At 47.0% G+C, this 7,708-nt stretch overlaps 1 non-coding gene across 1 annotated transcript; it reads right to left on the reverse strand.

The window, feature by feature from the left end:
• Positions 1-3,458: 3,458 nt before the first annotated feature.
• Positions 3,459-3,559, reverse strand: TRNAS-AGA. Its single transcript has one exon. It is a non-coding gene; the product is annotated as a tRNA-Ser (tRNA).
• Between the last annotated feature and the right edge of the window lie 4,149 nt (positions 3,560-7,708).

Consider the following 7,708-nt stretch of genomic DNA (forward strand, 5'->3'; position numbering starts at 1 on the left):
AGGTACAATGGATGATTTTAATGATGGGTTACAAATTTTTACTAATAGATCTGAAATTTCATTTTTTAGTTCCTTCAGAACTCTGGGGTGTATACCAACCGGTCCAGGTGATTTACTACTCTTCCGTTCTAAACAGGCCCTAGTTCTAAACAGACTATTTGCTGCTGCTAGGCCTGGATTTAGTCATAGGCAACTATCTCCAGAGTTAAATTTTGATAGGCACTGGAACATTGCCACTGTGTCAATACTTCTATCTGGGCCTGCCTCTGAACTGCAGCAGCACTCTGCTCCAGAAACAGCAATAACTTTACAAAGGAAATTGAGTGCAGGGCTTCCAGAAGTTCATCACGTGCTCAAAGCCTTGTGTCAGCTCACATATGCAAGCAAACACACACGGATGGGGGTGGGAGGGTTGCAGACCATGGACCACAAAGGATTTAACAGGGTTTGAGCCAGAACAGGAAGAGTTTTGTCTATATTATCCCTATCTGGCAGGGAATGCTGGAGCCGCACGTGTGCCTAGGAGGACTCTGGACGCAATGAGGCTCACACATAGCCTACAGGTGGTCCAGAATGCAGCTGCTGGTGCTTACGAGGAACAAATGTCTTCCCTGGAAGGATGGTCAAGGTGGCTGCAAGGAGGACCTGTGCAGGATCTATGATGTTCCAGGATGGTTCAAGGGAGTCTTAGGTCAAAAAGGAGTGAGAAAGAGCATCTGCTCGGATTTTTTGGCTGTGGGCCTGTATCTGAGTTCGAAATCGAAGCAGGTGAAAAAAAGTGCCCAACGGGCCTGTTGGGGGTTCAGACCCTGGGCCTGGTGGAGGTATTCAAGGTTTTTATGGTCAGTATAGATGGTGATATGGTGCTGAGTCCCCTATAAGCACTGGTGCCATTCTTCCAATGTGAGCTTCATGGCCAGTAACTCCTTGTCATCAATTCCATAATTATGCTCGGCTGGTGAAAATTTCTTCATGAAAAAGAAGCAAGGATGCAAAGTTCCAGAGGACGAGTACTGACTCAAGACAGCCCCCACTCCGGAAGAGGTGTCTACCTCCACAATAAAAGGACACTGTGGATCAGGGTGACAGAGACAGGGTTCCTTGAGGAAAGCAGGCTTTAAGTCTTGGAAGGCCATCACAGCCTCAGGCAGCCACAGTTTGGCATTGGCCCCTTTGCGGTCAGGGCCGTGAGTGTGGCTGCCAGCTTAAAGTAGTTGTTAATGAAGCTGTGATAGTAATTGGCGAAGCCGAGGAACTTCTATAAGGCTCGTAGTCCAAAAGGCTGAGGCCAATCTTGTATGCACTTGAGCTTCTCGGGTCCATGTGAAATCTTTGTTTGGAGACTATGTATCTGAGGAACGGGAGGCTCTCTCTCTCGAATAGGCATTTCCTGAGTTTGGCGTAAAGCTGATTATCTCGAAGATGTAAGAGACGTCTTGGCGATAGGTATCCAAATCCTTTCAGAAGACTAGGATGTCATCATGGTATATGACTACGCACTCATAGAGGAGATCTCTGAATATCTGGGTTATCATATTTTGGAAAACAGCTGGTGCGTTGCATAATCCAAACGGCATGGCCATCCCTGGAGTTGAAAGCTGTTTTCCGTTCATCTCCCTGTCAAATTTTGATTAAATTGTATGCCCTCCAGAGGTCCAGTTTGGAAAATATCTTGGTCCCTTGCAGGTGATAAAATAATTCCGAGATCAGAGGCAAGGAGTAATGATCCTTCTGGGTAATGGCGTTCAGGCCTCGATAATCTATGCATGGGTGGAGGCCCCCATCCTTCTTTGCCACGAAGAAAAAGCTGGTGCCCACAGCAGATGCAGAGCGATGGAAGAATGCTTTTTCCAGGTTTTCTTTATATACTCAGACATCACCTTTGTCTCAGGTAGGGACAAGAAGTAAACCTTACCCCGAGGAAGTTTGGTACTGGGAAGCAGATCGATGGCGCAATCAAACTCCCTGTGAGGAGGTAAGATATCCTCTTTCTTTTTAGAGAAACACATCAGAACACATCAGAGAGTGAACGGCTGCTCTGGCAGATGTGGAAGAGATCAGAGCCGGAAGTCGCCATGTGACCCGGGTCCTCAATCTGTGAAAGATCCTGAAGGATGGGGTCGGAACATTCCTAAAAAAGAGAGGCCCAAGCGAGAGCCTTGCCATCCAACAAGGAAAGGATGTAGGTAATTTTAGTGGCATCATCCAGAAACAAAGTGGATTGGAGGCAAAAGTGCCGGGGCTGTCTGGACTTACGTGGGGCCTATGCAGAGATGGATGTCCAGGCGGAAGAAGAAACACAGTGGTGTAGGCTGAGGCAGTGACATTTGAGGTCAGCATTCGGGCATGGGTCAAGGCAGGTGGTGTAGCTCATGGTCAAGTTCCAGGCAAGGGTCATGGCAGGCGGCATAGCTCGTAGTCAAGTTCCAGGCAAGGGTCGTGGCAGGCGGCGTAGCTCAAAGTCAAGGTCAGTCCGAAGAATGAAGGAAAGACACAGGAATGGCAATCCACTTCGCAGGTGCGAAGAGACCTGTTGCCAAGGCAAAGGCTGGAAGCAGGATCCAGCCTTATATAGGCCTAGAGCAATAATGCCATCAGGGAGAACTGCCGGCACTTTTCCCGCCACGGGCCCTATAAATAGAGAAGAGAGGCATACACGCCTAGGAAGACGCTGGACACAGGAGGAGGTCGGCAGCATACCAGCTGCAAAGGAACAGGGGTCAACAGCATCAGACTGGCAGCTCGGGCCTGCCCGTGGCATTGGGCTGGCGGCTCGGGGCCGAAGAAAGAGCACTGTGTCAGCTCCCCGCCGCTGCCAAGGAGCCCAGGCCTGCATCTGCCATGGCAGCGCAGCGGCGGGTGAGTGAGGTCAACCGCGGGGCTCTGCAGCTGGCAAGTGTAGCAGTCAAATTGCTATCTATTATTATTCGAAGGTTTCGAGCCTGTTCCGTTAGTCCTATTCTAGTAGAGTCAATCAAGAAATAAGTGGGGATGTTTGGGGGAATCTTTCTATTTAATAACATAATTCCTGTCTTTTGTTTACTGAGACCTAACTTCATGTATTTTAGTAATCCCAAGGGGTAGATGGATTCCACAGGAAGGGGTAGATTTTGCAGCCATTCCCATGCCCGCATTGCAGGATTAAGTGCCCTGCCCTCGGCGTTTCAATGGTCTGACTTCCAAGGAACATGTGCCCAGCCAGCGCCTGCACAGTTGCAAAACCAGTGATGCAGGTGTGGAGCAATTTCCCTTTTTATTACAGTTAGATTTCATAGAGATTTATCTTACCTTGAACACTCTCAGTAACAAGCACCCACTCTATATTGTATTGAAATTCTTGACATAAAAATCATAGGTACTATGTGGAAAAGTCTGCTGATTGTTAAGTTTGAATGTAGTTTAATAGTTTTTGTCTATTTAGATCTTTTATATTGTGTGCTGGGCAAACAAAACGGGATCGTAGTCGGCAGGATTCGAACCTGCGCGGGAAGATCGAACCTGCGCGGGAAGATCCCAATGGATTTCTAGTCCATCGCCTTAACCACTCGGCCACGACTACCACGTAAGTGCCCCTTTCTGAGCCTTAGTTGATACAATCACATGCAAGAAATATATACACGATTCCTCTCAAAACAGACTACGTAAAGTAAAGCAACATTCGCACTCTATCTCAGCTGTAATATAGTCTAGTTTCCCATCTGCCAGCTTCAGTCGTTCCTATAACTAATTGTAGCCATCCTGCACTGGTTTTTCTAGCTCGGTCGTCCTAATAGTCCCTTTCTTTCTCTATCGGGTGCGCGTGCCATAAACGTAACACTGACTCCTTTTATCTGACCGCTCATTCACGGAAGAGAAGCGGAAGTCAGACAAGCAGCCCCAGAAGTGTAAGGGCTCGGGCAGGAAGAAGCCTGTTTGGAGCGCCCCACTCTGCCTCCGATTCCTCTGCGGCAGGAGGAGGAGGAAATCGGGAGCGGAGCCCAGGTAAGGGAGGGAAAGACGGAGAGCGGCGAGGCTGGGGAAAAGCTGCTTCAAGACCCTGATTCGCCTTCTTTTCAACAAACCCCCTGCTTAGGTTACAGCTAAGCTTTATAAAGCATGGGCACGCCTCCAGTAATTAATTGAAAACGAAAGTACTTTTAGATCTTCATTCACAGAATGTTTCAGGAACGGACGAAGGGCTGGTGCAGCGAATATTTCGCACGTGTTTGTGGATGTTTTCCTGCGGGTTTGTTATGGGATGCAATGTTAATTCGCACGTCAAATCAAGAGACCCTCTGTGAGATGCTGGGAAAGCCCTTACTGCTGATAAGACTGAAAATGATGTTACTTGTAGTGGGAAGTTAGTGACTGTTTACCAGGCACAACCCAGCAATAACTCTTCTATGCTTGACAGCAGCTTAAATACCTTCTCTTTATTTATATTGTACAAATAGATTTGTTCTTATGTCAGGATCATGGGTTGCAGAATTAAAAATCATCAGATAAATGATGGCAGGACTAAGACTTCATGGGATCTGTAGACAACATTCTTTTGGGGAAATCACATTTAAGGCAGGACACTGTTCAAAAATAAGAAACAGCTATAGTATGAATTCAATTATGTTTTTGCTAAGTGACTTGATTTGTTGTTATCATACCTGGGAACGTTTGAGTTGTATTCACCCTGAGATTGCTGTTGAATAGCAGGAACGGAATAATATGTATCAGCTTTCTCTCTTCCATCCCTACCATCACCAACAACTAATCCACACTTTCTTTTTCTCCCACCCATCACCCTCACCTGTCCCCCCCTCCAGAGATGACCCAGCATACCTCCCCTTCATCTCTTCTTGCCCCCAGCACTGTCTTTGCTCTCTCCCCCTATAAGTCTCAGCTCCATGACTTATGCATCCTCACTCTACCCTTAATTGAGTGATTCCCAGGTCCTGGAATCACAGCTGCAGACTGAGTTTTGTGTAGATTGCCGCCCTTCTCCAGTTTCTCCCCACATGCTGCTTGCAGTATCTGCTCCGGGCTCCCCCTACTTCTACTGATCTTTGCAGGTTTACTGAGGAAGGGCAGTGGCTGAGCTGGCCCTGAGATTTCTAGTGTTTCTCTCCAGACCTTGCAACTGATGCAAATTCCCTGAGTCTCAGGGTGAAATCCTGAGAGTTCCCAGGTATGGTTGTTATGTTATATTTCTATACCACCTTCCTTACATAGATTTGTTTAACATTTTTGTTGAACTATTGCAAAATGTTTCAAGCTTTCTGACTAAGTATTTTTCTCCAATAAATAAATTTAAATATAGAAAAAGCATCTATGGCTTGAAAGGATATTTTTATGCAGATGGTGTTCAGATAATCCACAAATCATGATCAGTGGCGAGCCGGTAAACGGCCACATTCCACCAGGCAGTGGTGCGGAGGTGCAGCCCACCAGTACCGGGCACCTTTAGGGGCAATCGCTGAGAGAAAAAGAGACCAAAAAGACCAAAAAAATTGAAAAAACACTTCGCGCTGAAACTGAGAATGCTGTGAACTCAGGGATGAAGAGACCCGCCCCCCCTGACGACATCACACTCAGCGGCGAGCTGGTAAACGGCCACATTCCACCAGGCATCGCGCGCCGAAGGGGCGCGCCAAAGGGGAACTCCCCTTTGTGCACCCCTTCGTGCAATCCTTTGTGCTACGCTTATTTTAATTCCCTTAAGTTTTCCTTTGTTAATTAACCTTTTTCATAGTGTTTAGTAATCCTTTGTTTATTAAATATGTTCAATGTATTTGACTTAGGAAACCTATTTTCCTGCATACTCTGTTTTTAATGTAAACCGGTATGATTTGTATCTGATACAAGAATGTCGGTATATAAAAATGCAAAATAGATAAATAATTGTACTAGTGGGTAAAAGATAGAGAACCTACTGTTTCTTGTGGATTTTTGGAGAGCAATATGATCCTGATTTCCATTAAACCTGAGATTTTATTTGTAAGTAGGGATGATGTGAGACTTCCCTCATTTTAATCAGGGTTGACTCTGACAAATCATCCTTTGTGGTGAGGGATTTGGGAGTTAGATTTGACTCTGGCATTAGTTTGTTTATTTATTTATTTATTTAGACATTTTATATACCGAACATATTGTATACACCTCATGTTGGTTTACATAATTTACTGGGCAGTCTTTAACGACATGTCCATAAATTCATTCAGGAAAATAAAATAACAATCAATAAAATCAAAAGATAAATAAAATGATATATAAAATAATAAAAATAGAAATAACCCTATAAAAAACATGTAAAAACTTTATCCTGATTATTATAAAAATAACAAAATAACAAGTCTCATGTATTTCTGATGATTTGTATTGCTTGCTGGATAATAAAATTGGTTAGTGCCCCAGTTCCTTCACCTACCTCGGGGCCGGCCCGGGCCACTGCGACTCCTCCCTGGCCAGTAAGGCCCGTCCCAGCCTCTGCCGTGGCGCTCCCTCCTCGAGGGAGAAGCTGTCGATCCTCGGTGCCTGACCCCGCCCCCTAGGCACGTGCAAGCACGGGGGCTCAGGATTTAAAGGGGCCAGTGTGGGAAAAGTGAGGACGGCCCACAGATGATGTCAGATGCTGCAAGGGTATTTAAACCCTGTAGCTGGGCCTATGCATTGCCATGCAATGAGGTTCACTCTCTGTTGAGAGCTACTAGTTGCTGCTTTCGTCTACTGGCTTCTGACTCCGGCTTCCGACTACTGGCTTCTGACTTCAGCTCGTCCACTGGTTCCTGACTCCGGCTTTCATCCAGGAGGCCTCTCCTAAGTTCAAGCAGCTCGGGTCCTCATGAGCTCCTCTCGGGGGGACCGCGGGTTTCCAGTGGTGAAGTTCCAGTTGGCCTCCTGGCTTCAACCCTACTCTTCTCGATCCTCTGGAACTTCTCTTCAGAAACTGGCCCACAGGAGACCACACGTAAGTCCAAGCGGCTCTGGTCCTCAAGGGCTCCTCCTGGGGGGACCTCGGGCTTCCAGTGGTGAAGATCCCTCCGGTCTCCTGCTCAGTGCCGCCTCCCGACTTCAACATCCACTGTGGGCCTTCCCACAGTGAGTCTTCATCTGTCCCAGCCGGCTCAAGGGTCCACGAATCCAACAGTTTGCAAGGCCATGGACCTGGCAAGGCCATGGCCATGGACCCGGCAAGGCCTTGGACCCGGCACGGCACGGCACGCCTCTCGACTACCTCTCCGGGAGTCCCTGCGAGGCCCACCTAAGTCCAAGCAGCTCGAGTCCCTTTGGGCTCCACCTGGGGGGACCGCGGGCTTCCAGTGGTGAAGCTCACCCTAGCCTCTGTCTCCTCCTGTGGTCCACCCCCTGGGGGCAGGTGCTTCCTGGTCCCTACCAGGGAGCCGTTCTCCACTGCTCCAGGACAAGGGTCCACCTCTAAGTGCAACAGGAACAACAATTAAATGAATAAAGCCCCTGTTGATTTTGTATACAGGCAGCTGTTCCAGGCTAATTGATAAAAAATGTATGAAATTATTTAAAATCCATAACGTCAATACAGTCTAATTAGAATTCAGGGAGAATGTTTGGTGTGAAAAAATATGAAGTGGCTGAATGAGTTTAGTTTTGAAATAAAGGTTTCTGCAATAGTGCCACCTTGTTTGAGTACATGGATAAAAGAAACATTCCTCTTTGCGTATGTGTAAATATTCTCTACCTTCCTCTGTCTTCATGTCACCAG

Source organism: Rhinatrema bivittatum, chromosome 4 (genome assembly GCF_901001135.1).
Source record: "Rhinatrema bivittatum chromosome 4, aRhiBiv1.1, whole genome shotgun sequence".
NCBI lineage: Eukaryota > Metazoa > Chordata > Amphibia > Gymnophiona > Rhinatrematidae > Rhinatrema > Rhinatrema bivittatum.